The sequence below is a fragment of the Sciurus vulgaris genome (assembly GCF_902686455.1).
Source record: "Sciurus vulgaris genome assembly, chromosome: 5".
Lineage (NCBI taxonomy): Eukaryota > Metazoa > Chordata > Mammalia > Rodentia > Sciuridae > Sciurus > Sciurus vulgaris.
In genome coordinates, this window is record NC_136465.1 from 51,018,210 (window position 1) to 51,037,487 (window position 19,278).

Genomic DNA, 19,278 nt, shown 5'->3' on the forward strand with positions numbered 1-19,278 from the left:
AGCGCGCTCAGAGAAGCAGACCAACTAACAAAACACAAGACAAAGACAGACAACTTCGGGGTACCCCTTCTTACCTCCAAGGTCGACTCCGCAGATGAGGGGGGGCCATCTTATCCCAGGCAAGCCCCCAAATGTAAGGCCCCCAAAAAGGAAACCCCAACTCTGTCCCATGGATGGACAGCAACCCCAATCAACCGCAGGAGGCGTCACTTGATGCAAACCGCAAGAGGTGTTTATTCCAGCGCGCTGGGACCCGACTCATGACTCACGCAGGAGTCCAGGAGTCGAGTCCCTAGCAGAAAATCTTGTAGGTTTATAAAGGCAGAAACCACACATCGGGAGGGGTCGCACATGAAAGGGAAAAGGGGGACAAAGCTGCCGGGAAATTTCAAAGGGGGTCTGGGTTTGCTGATAACATACAACATGTTTCACAATGTTTTACAACAGGGCGTAGATTCTGGTCAATAGTTTCTGGTAATCCTACTGTTTGATCACTATCTGGCTATCTGGCTCAATTTACCCTTTTATTCTCTGTTTGGGGCTGTTTCTTGGAACAGCTTTAAGGGCTTTGTTCCCATTCCTGGGAGGGTGACCTTAGGGAGTTGAGATGACTGGGAGGGTGACCTTAGGGAGTTAAGATAACTGGGAGAGTGACCTCAGATAGCTTAAAAAAATGTCCATTCTTTCAGTTCCAAATGGCTAGTGACTTTTTGGAATTCTGCATGAATAAGTTCAACTAACAGTTTTAGATAAGTTTAGATACTTACACATCCACATCTATGCCAACACATGCATTTAAGAGTACATTTAATGAATGTTCACAATACAAAAATTGATAAATGCTGAATACATGTATTGAAACATCTCACTATATGTAATAAATATGTACAATTCTCATATTTTTAAACATTCAAAAAAGAAAATAAAGGGATAAAATAAAAAAAAAAAACTTTCATTGCTCTCAGAAAACATTGCAAAGGGAAGATAAAAATGAGTCCTCTAGCAGGGGATGTAGATCAGTAGTAGAGTGCTTGCTTAGCATGCATAGTCCCTGGGTTTAACACCCAGTACTATGAGGAGGGGGGAAGATGTCAGAGAGGTTCATGACCTCAAATTCTTTCTTCCTTAAATACAATGCTTATGACTTTTATCCTATTTAGTAAATTGATGTTCTCTTTAATATTGCATATTAAGCCAAAGTCATGATTGTGTTCAGTTTTAATTTCAGACTCAAACATCACTTGATTAAATTTTTTAGAAGCAAGCACTTTTACTGCCTTGCAGAATAGAACTGGAGTTTCCAAATGAATGTCTCAGGTGTGAATATAAGACCACAGTAAACTAAACAGCCCAAACTTTTTAGCCTACTGCAATGTGGCCATTGTTATATAAACATGACCTTAAGAGTACAGGCCTTGAAATAATTTGATTAGTGTTTAGTTTGAGAGCTACCATAATCCTGTTTTTAGCTCCTTGACATTTAAAATGCTTCTTCACACAAAAAGGAAGGGTCACTCTTCCTGGTTAGCCAATTGCAAATCAGGTAGTATAAACACAGACTTTAAACTTTCTTTTCCCACTATTCCTGTTCTTGTCTCAGTTCCATTTTGCCTTTATAACTTTTGCCTTTATAACATTTTATCCATAAATATGGTCTCCATATCTGGTATTTATGTAATAGATTACTCCCTCAGTCAACCATCTACAGCCATTACTAAAGGTACAAAACAATATGACCATTGCCTTTAAGAAGTTATCTTCTCATTTGAGTAGTGGTTTGGAGTTTGAATCTCTAAGCCCTAATTAAGGTTTTTGAAGGTGACCACCTAGTAGTCAGTTTTGCATGACTATAATGAAATACCTGAGGCAATCTTTTTGTAAAGAAAAGAGTTTTATTCAGTTCATAGTTTTGGAAGCTCAAAGGCATGGCTTTTGTCAGGGCCCTCTCAGTTGTGGCAAATCAATCACATCATCAAAAAGAAAGCCAGAGGAAAAACCAGGGTTTCATAATTCCTTCTGAGGATACTCCCCTGATGACCTCAGTTCTCCCACTTGGCCTCACCTGTTAAAGGATCCAGTTCTTCTCCATCCTGTCACCCTGAGGATCAAGTTCCCAACACACGGACCTAGGGTGACAAACTACATTCAAACCATAGAAGGGACGACTGTGGTAGATCTCAAACATTCATGCCACCCCAAGTCAGCATGACAGTGCTGTTCTTTGTTTGAGTCAGTTTGAGATGGGGTGTGTAACTTAGTTCTGACAGTTGAGATAAAAGGGAAAGTCTGCTGGGGAAATCTCTGGTAAAGATATGAGATGGACTAGAAGTTAAATATGGCAGATTGGGAAAAACCCCATCATCCAACCAAAATTCCGTTTACATGACAGAAAAAGGAATTTGGTTTTTCTTTTTTCTCTCTTTCTTATTTTAATTTTATTTGTTCCTTTTAATTATATATGAAAGTAGAACTATTTTGATGTATTTATACAAACATGGAATATGTCTTATTATAATTAGGATCCCAGTCTTGTGGATGTACATGATGTTGAGTTTCACTGCGGTGTATTTATGTATGAACATAGGAAAGTTATGTCAGATTCATTCCACTGTCTTTCCTATCCCTATCCCTATCCCTCTCCCTTCCCTTCATTCCCATTTGTCTAATCCATTAAACTTTCATTCTCCCCCCACCGCCATCCCATTGTGTGTTAGCATCCACATATCAGAGAGAACATTAGACTTTTGGTTTTGGGGGATTGACTTATTTCACTTGGCATCATAGTCTCCAGATCCATCCATTTACTGGTGAATGTCATAAAGTCATTCTTCTTTGCAGCTGAGTAATATTCCATTGTGCATATAAACTACATTTTCTTTATCCATTCATCTGTTGATGGACACGTAGGTTGGTTCCACAGCTTAGCTATCATGAATTGTGCTGCTATAAACATTGATGTGGCTGTGTCACTGTTGTGTCCTGATTTTAACTCCTTTGGATATATACCAAGGAGTGAGATATTTGGTCAAATGGTATTTCCATTCCTACTTTTTAAGGAATCTTCATATTGCTTTCCAGAGTGGTTACACCCATCTGCAGTCCCACAAGCAATGTATGAGAGTACCTTTCCCCCCAATCCTTGCCAACATTTATTGTTATTTGTATTCTTGATAATTGCCATTCTGATGGGAGGGAGGTGAAATCTCAGAGCAGTTTTAATTTGCATTTAGGAAAAGGAATTTGAAGCAATAGATGTTCACAAGGGCATAGAAGAAAAGTACGCGATTTTGAAAACCAAGAGACAGAGAGAGAGAGAGAGAGAGAGAGAGAGAGAGAGAGAGAGAGAGAGAGAGACAGGTGATAACTGACTTGACTAACCCCAAAAAATGCTGAAACCTAGGCTGGCAGTGGAGAAAGCCCTGGAAGAAGTCAGTTGACATTGCATAACCCAGAAAGGCTCAGGAATTGAAAGTACTTGAGTATTTATAAACATAACCCATGTGAGGATAAAAGAAGGAAATTTTCTGAATGTCTGTATAACAACAATCACTAGACCCAGATCTCCTTTCTTCCTCCAAGAAAACTCCAAAAGTTTATTATTCCAAAATATTGAGCCAAACTCTAGTCAACTGAGGATGGAGATAGGAGGAGGAGACCCTTTGAATATAGAGTGGCAATGTAAAACGATTCACATTGAATGGCAAGATACTTCTTCAAGTGATGGTAAAGTGAATGTGTCTTGGGCACAAAATTTAAGAAAGCACTAAAAAAACCCCTCAGTAATCAAGATAAATAATGTTTGTTTTCATCAATCCATGTTTATGTCCTTTTTCTTTTTTTTTTAATATGTTTTTAGTTGTAGATGGACACATTACCTTTATGTTACGTGTTTATTTTTATGTGGTGCTGGGGATCAAACCCAGTGCCTCACGTGTGCTAGGCAAGCGCTCTACCACTGAGCCACAATCCCAACCCTTATGTCCTTTTTCTTTGCACAATATTTCTTCTTTCATCTGCGATCTTCCTTATGTGATCACTATTCTTCTTTCACTTGTAACTTCTTTTTAGAAGTTACAGTGAGGGTCACTTAGTTAACTCTTGGGTTTTGGTTTGTCTTTGTTTAAAATGTCTTTATGTCATTCTGGGTTTTTGTTGTTGTTTTGTTTTTTGGTACTGAGGATTGAATCCAGGGGCACTTAACTACTGAGCTACATCCCCACCTCTTTTAGCTTTTACTTTTGAGACAGGGTCTCACCGAGTTGCTTAGGGCCTTACTAACTTGAAGAGGCTGGCTTTGAACTTGTGATGCTCTTGCCTCAGTCCCAAGTCTCTGGGATGACAGGTGTGTACCACAACACCTGCTTCATCCTATTTTTGAAAGGTAGTTTTGCTGGGTTTGCAATTGTAGGTTGACTATAGTTTTCACTAAGCACTTTGAAGATGCTATTCCACCATCTTCTGAGACGTCCACTATTGCTATAGATAAGTTTACATTTAGTTTGTCATTTCTTTGTTTGCAGTCCACCTTTTCTCCCTGCTTGCTTTTAAAACTTTTTTCTTTAGGGGTCAGCATTTTCACTGTAGCGTGGATTTCTGTTTAATTCCTGAATTTGATACTCTCATAAATTCTAGAAAATTCTAGTTATTTTCTCTTCAAATGTCACATCAACTCTCTTCTTTTTATCCTTTCCTATCCTCCATGACTCAATATTTTTTCTTATTTTCTGTCTGGGCTATATTTTAAATATTTTTCACGTTATTTCATTGCCTAATTCTAATCTAAACTATTCATCAAATTTCTAATTTTGATTTTCATGTTTTCCTTTTCTAGACATTTTGATTCTTTTTCATATCTTTCGGGTCATTTTGGAAATCAGTTGTTCCTTCATCATACTTAACAAAAAATCTTCTTTATTTCTCTATTTAAATATGTGTAATATCTTTCAGAATCGGTATCTGACAGCTATCTTAAGAAGTAAAATTTTACAAGTTTTATTTGGTAGTTTATTCTTTTGATTCTTACTTAAGGCTTGTTTTCTTGTACGTCTGTGATTTTTAAAATAGTTCTTTATATTACTTAGAATTTTGCCTATGGGAATTTCAATGGGATATACCCAGAAAAGATACAAAGACATGCTTTTGGTTTTTTTTTTTAGGTACTGGGGACAGGAGAGGGAGTCTCAACTCTGTGCATGCTGCTCATTTTAAGCTGAATTCTCCCTTTGAAGCTTTTTTTTTTTTTCCCCTGTGTCACTGACATATGGTGAATTCCAGCTCTAAACTCAAGTTCTGCTTTTACGTATGTGTGAATGAGTGAGACGTCTGCAAGATTTCTCTCTTATTCCAGGACCAGGATTTACAGACGCCACTTCAGAGCAAATGGTAGCTTCATTACCTGCTCACCTATGGGTATTTGGGGTCTTTACATTTTGTTTCATTTACTGGCTTTTGCCCTTGAGAATTTTTCTCTTTCTTTTTGTTTTCCCTGTCTTCAAATGCTTTCTTAAACTTCCAGTGTGTCATAGGAAAAAAACCTTGCGATTTTAATTTTATTATTATTTTTTAATCTATGGTCACACATTGAAAAACAACAGTGTTAATCTCCCGATTAACTTTTATTAAGAATATTCCTGGGCTGAGGTTGTGGCTCAGTGGTAGAGTACTTCCCTTGCATGTGTGAGGCACTGGGTTTGATTCTCAGCACTGAAAATAAATAAATAAAGGTTCATTGACAACTTAAAAAAAAAGAGTCTTATTATCCAAAAGACCTATGGCCTTACTGAAAGTATGCCTCAGTGAGATGGACAGGATTATTTCCATCTTCTAAACTGACTGACTAGAAAGGAAGCTGTGCTCCAGACAGGAGCTCCAATTTGGATACTGTAGTGCATTGATTTTGTTATGCCCAGGATATAGCTGTGATGTTTGTGGTTGTGAAATTAAGGTGAGTGCTATGCTTTCCATCTGGAATGTTCTTTTAAAGCCCATGAATTAAAGGTTTTGTCCTCAACTTGGTGCTATTGGAAGGTGGTGGAGTATTTAGAGGTAGAGTCTAGTGGGAAGTATTAGGTTACTCCAAAGAGAATGTGGAACACTGGTCTCTTCTGCTTTTTATTTGCTTCCCAGTTGTCCTGAGCTGAGCAACTTGCAACACTGCCACATGCTTATACTATGGGGTACTGCCTTGCCAAAGGCCCAAAACAATTGAGAAAATTGACCATGTGGGGGTCCTCCCTGCCACGTCTTACATGAATGAGAAGAGGGTTAACTGCTGGAGGAGGATGTTGGCTGTATATCACTCAATTACCCAAAAACTTATCTACTCCATAAACACACAAGAACCAGTACTCTTTTTAAATGAGAAGGGGCATGACCTGTCTGGCCATACTAACTTTGGCCTCAAACAACAACAACAACCTGGAGTAGCCCAACTGTCTTTTATTTATAGACACAGGTAAAGGGGGCCAAGACTGAGAGGAGCTTCTTCTGTGAAGGACAGGATAGGGTGGAGTTAGAAGAGCCATTCTCTCAGAGAAACTAGACAGGGAACCACCTGATTCTGCTAGATAAAACTGTCTTTCCACAAATATCTTTAGAGCTTGAGTCAAAATAAACGTTTTATCTTTTTAAGTTTATTATCTCAGGTATTTCATTACAGTAAAGGAAATCTGACTAACACTATGAGATAACACCAAGAAGATGAAGGACAGTAGAAAAAAAGACAATGTATTAAGTTCTGAACAACCCAGACCTAGTTTTAAGACAAGCCAGTACTTTATACAGAAAGTTTTGTACTACAATTAATTAGAAGAAGTTATCTAAACTTTCTACTTAGAAAATATGAAGTTTGGTCATTTGCAACACCCATACCAAGTTGAGCCAGTGGGTTAGGCTAAGATCTTGTTTCTGGATCACTTTTGAAAAAAGGAATATTACTAAGTTGGAGGAAAAAAGAATTTGGCTTAAGTGCAAAGGGAAGTCTTATCAACCCTACAAAGTTGACTCTTTTTTCTACCTGCCTCCACCAAAATTCATTCCCTCCCTGATTGTTTCTGGGAGGATCTGGAATACATAAGAGCTTCTATATCCTGGGAATTTCTCAGAGCTTCATAGAGAGAAATGACTCTCTTTTTATGTCTACCTATCTTACCTCCTGTAAGGCCCCCAAAAAGGAAACCCCAACTCTGTCCCATGGATGGACGGCAACCCCAATCAACCGCAGGAGGCATCACTTGATGCAAACCGCAAGAGGTGTTTATTCCAGCGCACTGGGACCCAGCTCGAGGAGTCGAGTCCCTAGCAGAAAATCTTGTAGGTTTATAAAGGCAGAAACCACACATCGGGAGGGGTCACACATGAAAGGGGGAAAAGGGGGAACAAAGCTGCCAGGAAATTTCAAAGGGGGTCTGGGTTTGCTGACAACATGTTTCACAATGTTTTACAACAGGGTGTAGATTCTGGTCAATAGTTTCTGGTAATCCTCCTGTTTGAGCACTATCTGGCTATCAGGCTCAATTTACTCTTTTACTCTCTGTTTGGGGCTGTTTCCTGGAACAGCTTTAAGGGCTTTGTTCCCATTACTGGGAGGGAAACCTTAGGGAGTTGAGATAAAACAGACAGCTTAAAAAAATGTCCATTCTTTCACTCCCAGACATGTTCATCATTAATGTACTTCTCTGTTTAAAGTTGTGTTTGAGAAAGGATAGTATGAAAACTCCTACTGTAGGTGTTTGGTAAAACTAGAGTCTCTGATATCATGATCTTGGCATTAGGGGAAAAAAAGAAAAGAAAAGAAAAGAAAACAAAACAAAACAAAAAAACCCTGGATGAATTTTATATTCCTGTGAGCTTTAGAATCTTCTGGATTTTAAAGTGTATAGGTTAAGCATCATCATTTTTTGTCTTAGTAAACTTCTTCTGTTCCAATCTCTTACATATAATATGCACCTGAAAAAAATTTTTCAACAAAAACTGAACATTAAATGTATATTACTAGAACATACAATAAATTCAGCTGGACCACAAAAAAAAATCACCATTTTTGCAGATCATAGGAGTTGACTTTCAGCAATTTCCTTTGGTTTCTCAAAAAACCAAATTTATGATAAATTTAATTTAAAGGTCTTACTGGTTTTTATTTGTGATTCTGGAATTTGCATAAGAGTTTGACTTTTTAAGCATAAAAGGACTGAGGAAGGCAGAAATGAGGAACAAAATTTAGACTTTTTTAAATTGTAGTTATTTTTCTTGTAAAGGATAAAGCTAAGGAGACTTCCTTACCTTGCCAGCTAGCCCTAGCCTGTTTGGAAAGAGAGCTAGCCTGTTTGTCTCTCTTTCCCAACTTCTTGGGAAGTTACATAAACAATTTTGTTTGGTGTGGTTACACGAAAATTAAGCAAGAATCACTCCATCTTGGCTTGGTGCCCTTGAAAGGGGTTGTGGGAATCCAGACCCTTCCTCTCTTCCTTTTTTACTTCCAGGCCTTGAAGCAAGTAGTTTGCCCTGCCATGTTCTTCCCCCATGATGTGTTGCCTTGCCACAGTCCAAAGAACAATGGACCAACCAGCTGACGCATCCAAAACTATGAGACCAAACAACAACAACAATAACAACTCTTTTCTCTTTATAAGTTGATTGTCTCTGGTATTTGCTATAGTGATGGAAAGCTGACTAGCATGCAGAATAAGGCTGCCAAGAAAAGATGTCTGTATGGGGAGTAGGGGAGAAAGATACACTAATATAGGAGTAGAATTTCTATCTTACCAGAACAAAGTTAATAAAAGTCTCAAGTAGATTATGAAAAGTTAGTGTATATTGTAAGCCTTAGACCAACTATTAAGAAAATATAACTTAAAAATATAATATATAATATAAAAATATAATATAAAAAACCTATATTATAATATTATATAATATATAATATATAATATAAAATGTTATATTATATATAATATAAAAATATAATATAAAAATCATTAAAGGAATTAAGCTGTTACCCTGGAAATTTTCACTTAATGCAAAATAGGATAGAGAAGGAGAAACAAAGAAGCAAAGAGGTCATAAGACATACAGACAACAAAAAGTAAAGTGAAAGATAAATATCCATTTACAGCAATACTAAAGTTAAATTTATTTTTTTCAGTGATATTTTTTAAAATTTATTTTAATTAAAAATCATAAATTTACATAGGGCAATGTTGTTTGATTCATTCTGTTATTTTTTCCCTTCCCCCCACCCCTCCCACCCATCTTTTCCCTCTAAACAGTCTTTCCTTCCTCCATTCTTACCACCCTCCTTATCCCTAACCCTAAACCTAACCCTAACGCTAACCCCTACTACCCCCCATTATATATCCTCATCCGCTTCTCAGCGAGATCATTCGTCCTTTAGTTTTTTGAGATTGGCTTATCTCACTTAGCATGATATTCTCCAATTTCATCCATTTGCCTGCAAATGCCATAATTTTATCATTCTTCATGGCAGAGTAATATTCCATTGTATATATATATATGCCACAGTTTCTTTATCCATTCATCAACTGAAGGGCATCTAGGTTGGTTCCACAATCTGGCTATGGTGAATTGAGCAGCTATGAACATTGACGTGGCTGTATCTCTGTAGTATGCTGATTTTAAGTCCTTTGGGTATAGGCCAAGGAGTGGGATAGCTGGGTCAAATGGTGGTTCCATTCCAAGCTTTCTGAGGAATCTCCATACTGCTTTCCAGAGTGGCTGCACTAATTTGCAACCCCACCAGCAATGTATGAGTGTACCTTTTTCCCCACATCCTCTCCAACACCTATTGTTGCTTGTGTTCTTGATAATCGCCATTCTAATTGAGGCGAGATGGAATCTTAGGGTAGTTTTGATTTGCATTTCTCTTATTACTAGAGATGTTAAACATTTTTTCATATATCTGTTGATTGCTTGTACATCTTCTTCTGTGAAGTGTCTGTTCATTTCCTTAGCCCATTTGTTGATTGGGTTATTTGTATTCTTGGTGTAGAGTTTTTTTGAGTTCTTTATATATTCTGGAAATTAGTGCTCTATCTGAAGTATGAGTGGCAAAGATATTCTCCCACTCTGTAGGCTCTCTCTTCACATTACTGATAGTTTCCTTTGCTGAGAGAAAGCTTTTTAGTTTGAATCTCTCTCAGTTGTTGATTCTTGCTTTTATTTCTTGTGCTATGGGAGTCCTGTTAAGGAAGTCTGATCCCAAGCCAACAAGTTGAAGATTTGGACCTACTTTTTCCTCTATAAGATGCAGAGTCTCTGGTCTGATTCCGAGGTCCTTGATCCATTTTGAGTTGAGTTTTGTGCAGGGTGAGAGATAGGGATTTAGTTTCATTCTGTTGCATATGGATTTCCAGTTTCCCCAGCACCATTTGTTGAAGAGGCTATCTTTTCTCCATTGCATATTTTTGGCACCTTTGTCTAGTATGAGAAAATCGTATTTATTTGGGTTTGTGTCCATGTCCTCTATTCTGTACCATTGATCTACCTGTCTATTTTGGTGCCAATACCATGCTGTTTTTGTTACTATTGCTTTGTAATAGAGTTGAAGATCTGGTGTTGCGATACCCTCTGCTTCGCTCTTTCTACTGAGGATTGCTTTAGCTATTCTGGGTTTCTTATTCTTCCAGATGAATTTCATAATTGCTTGCTCTATTTCTGTAAGGTACATCATTGGGATTTTAATTGGAATTGCATTGAATCTGTATAGCACTTTTGGTAGTATGGCCATTTTGACAATATTAATTCTGCCTATTCAAGAACAAGGGAGATCTTTCCATCTTCTAAGGTTTTCTTCAATTTCTTTCTTTAGTGTTCTGTAGTTCTCATTGTAGAGGTCTTTCACCTCTTTTGTGAGATTGAGTCCCAAGTATTTTATTTTTTTCGATGCTGTTGTGAATGGGGTAGTTTTCCTAATTTCTCTTTCTGAAGATTCATCACTTATGTATAAAAATGCATTGGATTTATAGGCATTGATCTTGTAACCTGCTACTTTACTGAATTCACTTATGAGTTCTAAGAGTTTTCTGGTGGAATTTCCAGGTTCCTCTAAATATATAATCATGTCATCAGCAAACAGGGATAGTTTGGAAAAGAGGATAGTTCCTCTTTTCCAATTCGTATCCCTTTAATTTCTTTGGTTTGTCTAATTGCTCTGGCTAGAGTCTCAAGAATGATATTGAATAGAAGTGGTGAAAGAGGGCATCCCTGTCTTGTTCCAGTTTTTAGGGGGAATGCTTTCAGTTTTTCACCATTTAGAATGATATTGGCCTTGGGCTTAGCGTACATGGCCTTTACAATGTTAAGGAATGTTCCCACTACCCCAATTTTCTCTAGTGTTTTGAGCATGAAGGGATGCTGTATTTTATCAAATGCTTTTTCTGCATCTATTGAAATAATCATGTGATTCTTAACTTTTAGTCTGCTGATATGGTGAATGACATTTATTGATTTCCTGATGTTGAACCAAACTTGTATTCCTGGGATAAAACCCACTTGATCATGGTGCACTATCTTTTTAATATATTTTTGTATGCGATTTGCTAAAATTTTGTTGAGAATTTTTGCATCGATGTTCATTAAGGATATTGGTCTGAAATTTTCTTTCCTTGATGTGTCTCTGTCTGGGTTAGGTATCAGGGTGATATTGGCTTCATAGAATGAGTTTGGGAGGGTTCCCTCCTCTTCTATTTTATGGAATACTTTGAGAAGTATTGGAATGAGCTCTTCTTTAAAGGTTTTGTAGAACTTGGCTGAGAACCCATCTGGTCCTGGACTTTTCTTTGTTGGTAGGCTTTTGATGACCTCTTCTATTTCATTGCTTGAAATTGATTTATTTAAGTTGTGTATGTCCTCCTCATTCAGTTTAGGTAAATCATATGTCTCTAGAACCTTGTTGATGTCTTCGAGGTTTTCTGTTTTGTTGGAGTATAGATTTTCAAAATAGCTTCTAATTATGTTTTGTATTTCACTCGTGTCTGTTGTGATATTTCCTTGTTCATTCCGAATTTTAGTAATTTGAGTTTTCTCCCTCTTTCTCTTTGTTAATGTGGCTAAGGGTTTATCAATTTTGTTTATTTTTTCAAAGAACCGACTATTTATTTTGTTAATTTTTCCGATTGTTTCTTTTGTTTCAATTTCATTGATTTCGGCTCTGATTTTAACTATTTCCTGTCTTCTACTACTTTTGGTGTTGTTCTGCTCTTCTTTTTCTAGGGCTTTGAGCTGTAGTGTTAAGTCGTTTATTTGTTGATTTCTACTTCTTTTGTTGAATGCACCCCATGAAATAAATCTTCCTCTAAGTACTGCTTTCAGAGTGTTCCAGAGATTTTGATATGATGTGTCTTTGTTCTCGTTTACTTCTAAGAATTTTTTATTTCCCTCCTGATGTCTTCTGTTATCCATTCATCATATAATAGTGTATTATTTAATCTCCAGGTTTTGGAGAAGTTTCTGTTTTTTATTCTGTCATTTATTTGTAATTTCAATCCATTATGATCTGATAGAGTACAAGGTAGTATCTCTATCTTCTTGTATTTGCTAACAGTAGCTTTGTGGCATAAGACATGGTCTATTTTAGAGAAGGATCCATGTGCTGCTGAGAAGAAGGTGTATTCATTCTTTGTTGGGTGGTATATTCTATATAAGTCGGTTTAGTCTAAATTGTTGATTGTGTTATTGAGATCTATGGTTTCTTTATTCAATTTTTGTTTGGACGATCTATCCAGCAGTGAGAGAGGTGTGTTAAAATCGCCTAGTATTATTGTGCTGTGGTCTATTTGATTTCTGGAATTGAGAAGGATTTGTTTGACGTACATGGATGAGCCAATGTTCGGGGCATAGATGTTTATGATTGTTACGTCTTGCTGATTTATGCTTCCCTTAAGCAGTATGTAATGTCCTTCTTTATCCCTTCTGACTAGTTTTGGCTTGAAGTCCACATTATCTGAAATGAGGATGGATACTCCAGCTTTTTTGCTGTGTCCGTGTGCATGGTATGTTTTTTCCCATACTTTCACCTTTAGTCTATGGGTATCTCTTTCCATGAGATGAGTCTCTTGCAGGCAGCAAATTGTTGGATTTTTCTTTTTAATCCATTCTGCCAGTCTCTGTCTTTTGATTGATGAATTCAGGCCATTAACATTCAGGGTTATTATTGTGATATGATTTGTATTCCCAGTCATTTGACTCATTTTTCTTTTTGACATGATTTGGTTTCCCCTTTTTTTGGCTATTCCTTTAGGCTAGTTCCTCCCGTTGCTGATTTGCATTGTTGTTTTTCATCTCTTCCTCATGGAATATTTTGCTGAGAATGTTCTGCAATGCCAGCTTTCTTTTTGTAAATTCCTTTAGCTTTTGTTTATCATGGACGGATCTTATCTCATCGTCAAATCTGAAAGTAAGTTTTGCTGTGTATAAGATTCTTGGTTGGCATGCATTTTCTTTCAGGGCTTGGTAAATGTTGTTCCAGGCCCTTCTAGCTTTTAGGGTCTGGATTGAAAAATCTGCTGATATTCTTATTGGTTTCCCCCTGAAGGTAATTTGATTCTTTTCTCTCGCAGCCTTTAAAATTCTGTCTTTATTTTGTATGTTAGATATTTTCATTATAATGTGCCTTGGTGTGGGTCTGTTGTAATTTTGTATATTTGGAGTGCTATAAGCCTCTTGTACTTGGTTTTCCATTTCATTCTTCAGATTTGGGAAATTTTCTGATATTATTTCATTGAATAGATTGTTCATTCCTTTGGTTTGTTTCTCTAAGACTTCCTCAATCCCGATAATTCTTCAATTTGGCCTTTTCATGATATCCCATAATTCTTGTAGATTCTATTCATGATTTCTTACCATCTTTTCTGTTTGGTCAACTTTGTTTTCAAGATTAAATATTTTGTCTTCAATATCTGAGGTTCTGTCTTCCAGGTGTTCTATCCTATTGGTTATGATTTCTATGGAGTTTTTAACTTGGTTTATTGTTTCCTTCATTTCAAGGATTTCTGTTTGTTTGGTTTTTTTTTTTCAGTATATCTAACTCTTTATTGAAATGATCTCTTGCTTCCCGTATTTGCTCTTTTAACTGTTGATTGGTGCGATCATTTAATGCCTGCATTTGCTCTTTCATTTCCTGCTTCAATGCCTGCATTTGCTCTTTCATCTCCTCATTTGCTTCCCTGATTGTTTTAATTATGTACATTCTGAACTCCCTTTCTGACATTTCTTCTGCTGTGCTGTCATTGGGTTTTATTGATATAGTATCTATGTTTGTTTGGGACATTTTCTTCCCTTGTTTTCTCATATTGGTCAGATGTCAGTGGGACTCTGATATTGCAGATTTCTTCTATTGGCTTATAGTGTCCCTGTAGATTTCCAGTGTATCACCTCCCAGCCTTCAGTATCTGAAGTGTTGGAGTAACTTGATAATGCAGTGCTTCTGAAGAAAGCTGCCCCTAGCCCGCTACTGGTTCCAGGGCTTGGAGCTGGCTCTGTGTGGAAAGGCTCTCACTGGGAGGCCTGCTCTGAGAAGCTAGCCTGGAATGACGCTTCCTGCCGGAGGGGGCCCGGCTGCGGACTGCTTGGGGAAGTCCCTGGCTGCCCTGTCCTGGTCCCTGAAGCAACCTGTGGGCAGGAACTCGTCGCTCTGGCTCAGGGACTTGGAGCTGGTTCTGTGCAGAAAGGCTCTCACTGGGGGGCCCGCGCCGAGAAGCTGGAGAAGCTGGCCATGTGGGAGGAGCCCATCGCAGGAGTGTGCAGGGCTGCTTGGGGAAAACTCCAGCTGCCCTGCCCTACTCTAATAAGGCGCCTGTATCCGGGCCTGCTGCCCGGGCCGAGCTTCACCGGGTGCGAGAGACTCACCCCGTGGCTCTATTTTAGTCCGAGTCTCTCAATGCCTCCCCTTCTTGAATCCTGGGTTCTGGAGTGACTGGAGATGCAGTCACCCTCTAGTCCACCATCTTGGATCGCCTTAAAAGTGTTTTTTTTCCTCCACATCCTCTCCACTATTATTATTATTATCATCATCATCATCATCATTATTTGGTACCAGGGATCGAACTCAGGGATGCTTACCACTGAGCCATATTCCCAGCCATTTTTATTTTTTATTTTGAGACTGGGTCTCACTAAGTTCTTGGGGCCTTGGTAAGTTGCTGACTCTAGCTCTGAAACTGTGATCCCCCGCCTCAGCCTCTTGTGCAGCTGGGATTACAGGTGTGTGCTACCACGCCCAACCATTTTTTTTTTTTTGTATTCTTAATTACTGTCATGTTGACTAGTGTGAGATGAAATCTCAGTGTAGGTTTGATTTGCATTTTTGATTTTTAATGATGTTGAACATAGTTTTATGTATTTTTTGACCTTTTGTATTTCTTCTTTTGAAAAGTGTTAAATTTATTTGCAAATTTATTGTGTTATTTTATTTTTTGATGTAAAGATTTTTGAGTTCTAATATATTATAGATATTAATCCTCTGTAGAAGAATAGCTAACACAGATTTTCTCCCATTCTGTGGTTTCTCTCTTCACATTCTTAATTATTTCCTTTGCAGTGCAAAAGTTTTTGAATTTGATGCCATCCCATTTATTAACTTTCAGCATTATTTCCTGAGTGTTAGGGATCTCACTGAGAAAGGCATTGCCTGTGCCTGTGCCTATATGCTGGAGAGTTGACCCTAAATTTTCTTGTAGTAATTGCATAGTTTACATTTTAATTAAAAATAGAAGAGGTCATCAAAAGCCTACCAACAAAGAAAAGTCCGGGACCAGATGGGTTCTCAGCCGAGTTCTACAAAACCTTTAAGGAAGAGCTCATTCCAATACTTCTCAAAGTATTCCATAAAATAAAAGAGGAGGGAACCCTCCCAAACTCATTCTATGAAGCCAATATCACCCTGATACCTAAACCAGACAGAGACAAATCAAGGAAAGAAAATTTCAGACCAATATCCTTAATGAACATCGGTGCAAAAATTCTCAACAAAATTTTAGCAAATTGCATACAAAAATATATTAAAAAGATAGTGGGGATCCAAGATGGCGGTCTAGAGGGAGGCTGTGTTCCTTGTCACTGTGCAATGCCGGATTCAAGCAGAGGATATCTGTTTCTCAGTGAGGCAATTTTTGCAGCTTATCGATCCCCTGCTCTTTACCCCATTTGTCTGCTGTGATCACCTGCAATCTGCCAACATATCGACGCCGTTTTTGAGAGCAGATTGCTCACCGTCAGGCATTTGTCATCCACCATTTGCCTGCCTCTCGCCTGTCCATCGCCTGCCTTGCCCCTATCCATCACCCAACGCTCGAGGTTCACCTCCCGATCGTCCGACACCTGCCAGTAGATTGACCGCAGACCGCCAGTGGAGAACCAGCTGCCTGCTGCTGCCTGGAAGTTCACTGTTACAGTACCTGCAGGTTTGATTACACGTGGCTGCCGCCATTTTGAGACAACAGCCAGGCCCTGTAGGACCTCTGGCCGGACTGACTGAGTCCCGTCTCCAGGATCCCGCAGCCCCAAAGATCACTCCCTGCCTCTGGGGCCCTCACATCAAATGACTGCTCCCTGCCACCAGGACCCCCACACCAACTGACTGCACCCTATCACCGGGAACCCAGACCAACTGATTGCACCCGGCCTCCTGGATCCCACAACCACACCAAACACACCTGACCTCCAGGACCACTGCTGGACCAACTACATCCTATTTCCAGGACCTCCAGCTGACCACGTCCACCCCTGAGCTGCAGCTCCCCATTTGCCAACACATTTGGAAGCCAGAGCAGCCATCTTGGATAATCCTGGAAGCCGTAGCTCTGATCTTTGGGTGGGGCAAATCCCATCCTGAGATGCCTGCTGGAGGCTTGAAGCTCATTGTCAGGTACCTCTCATACATCAGGCTACTGAACACTGGGAGGTTTCATTAGTATATGATTATTATGCAGTAGATTTTTGTTTTTCTCCTTTTTTAAAAAAAATTTAAGCTTTTATTTCTTTATGTTTCTTGCTTTCTTTTTCTTCTGTTTACCTGTTCCCTCAGAGTCGCTTTCTCCCTTATTTACATGATGTTATTGTCCCGATAGGGGCTATTTGGTCTAGGATTGCATAGTGTCTGATTTGGGTACTGCTAATATTGATCTCCCCTTAAAGAAAGGGTTTTGGACACCTATAGGGTCACTATAAGCCTATAGCGGGAAATCTGCAATACCCCAGATCTGCGGCGCTAGAGGGGAAGATACATGAACAACATGAAAAAACAAGGGAAGAAAATGATCCAAACAAATCTAGATTCTATAGTAATAGACTCCAATGACAGTATGTTAGAAGAAATGTCAGAAAAGGACTTCAGATTATACATGATTAAGATGATTTGCAAAGCAAAGGATGAGATAAGAGAGCAAATGCAGGCAATGAATGATAATACCAATAAGCTGAAAGAGCACCTGCAGGAAGCAAAAGATCATTTCAACAAAGAGATAGAGATTCTCAAAAAAAAAACAAACGGAAGTCCTTGAAATGAAGGAGACAATAAACCAAATAAAAAACTCAATGGAAAGCATCACCAACAGACTAGACCACTTGGAAGACAGAACCTCAGACAATGAAGACAAAATATTTAATCTTGAAAACAAAGTCACCCAAACAGAGAAGATGATAAGAAATCAGGAAGAGAATCTCCAAGAACTATGGGACGTCATGAAAAGACCAAATTTAAGAATTATTGGGATTGAGGAAGGCACAGAGATACAAACCAAAGGAATGAACAACCTATTCAATGAAATAATATCAGAAAATTTCCCAAACCTGAAGAATGAAATGGAAAATCAAATGCAAGAGGCTTACAGAACACCAAATGCACAGAATCACAACAGATCCACACCAAGGCACATTATTATGAAAATGCCTAACATTCAAAATAAAGATAGGATTATGAAGGCCACAAGAGAAAAGCATCAGATTACGTATAGGGGGAGACCAATACGGATAGCAACAGACTTCTCAATCCAGACTCTAAAAGCTAGAAGGGCCTGGAAAAACATATTTCAAGCTCTGAAAGAACATGGTTGCCAACCAAGAATCCTATACCCAGCAAAACTAACCTTCAGATTTGAAGATGAAATAAAATCCTTCCATGATAAACAAAAGTTAAAAGAATTTACAAATAGAAAGCCTGCACTACAGAATGTTCTCAACAAAATATTCCATGAAAAGGAAATGAAAAACAAAAATGTAGGTCAGCAAAGGGAGGAACTACCTTAGAGAAAGACCACTCAAAGGAGAAACCAAGTCAACTTAAAAACCAAAAATAAGCCAAATGACTGAGAATACAAATCATTTCTCAATAATAACCCTGAATATTAATGGCCTAAAATCATCAATCAAAAGACATAGACTGGCAGAATGGATTAAAAAGAAAGACCCAACAATATGCTGCCTGCAAGAGACTCATCTCATAGAAAAAGTCATCCAAAGACTAAAGGTGAAAGGATGAGAAAAAACCTACCATGAACATGGACTCAGTAAAAAAGCCTGGGTTTCCATCCTTATATCAGATAAAGTGGACTTTAAGCCAAAGTTAGTCAGAAGGGATAAAGAAGGACATTTCATACTGCTTAAGGGAAACATAAATCAGGAAGACATAACGATAGTAAATATTTATGCCCCAAACAATGGTGCATCCCTGTACATCAAACAATACCTTCTCAATTTCAAGAATCACATAGACCACAACACAATAATTCTGGGCGAATTTAACGCACCGCTGTCACCACTAGATAGATCTTCCAAACAAAATCCAACCAAAGAAACCATAGAACTCAACAACACAATCAATAACCTAGACTTAATAGACATATATAGAATATCCCATCCATCAACGAGCAGACACACTTTCTTCTCAGCAGCACATGGAACCTTCTCAAAAATAGACCATATGTTATGCCACAAAGCATCCCTTAGGAAATACAAAAAAATAGAGATACTGCCTTGTGTTCTATCAGATCATAATGGACTGAGAGTAGAAATCAATGACAAAGTAAAAAAAGGAAATTACTCCAACACTTGGAGACTAAATAATATGCTATTGAATGAAACATGGATAACAAAAACCATCAGGGAGGAGATTAAAAAATTCTTAGAGGTCAATGAGAATGATGATACAACATATCAAAATCTCTGGGACACTATGAAAGTGGTACTAAGAGGAAAATTCATTACATGGAGCACATTCCAGAAAAGAATGAAAAGTCAGCAACTAAATGACCTAACATTACAGCTCAA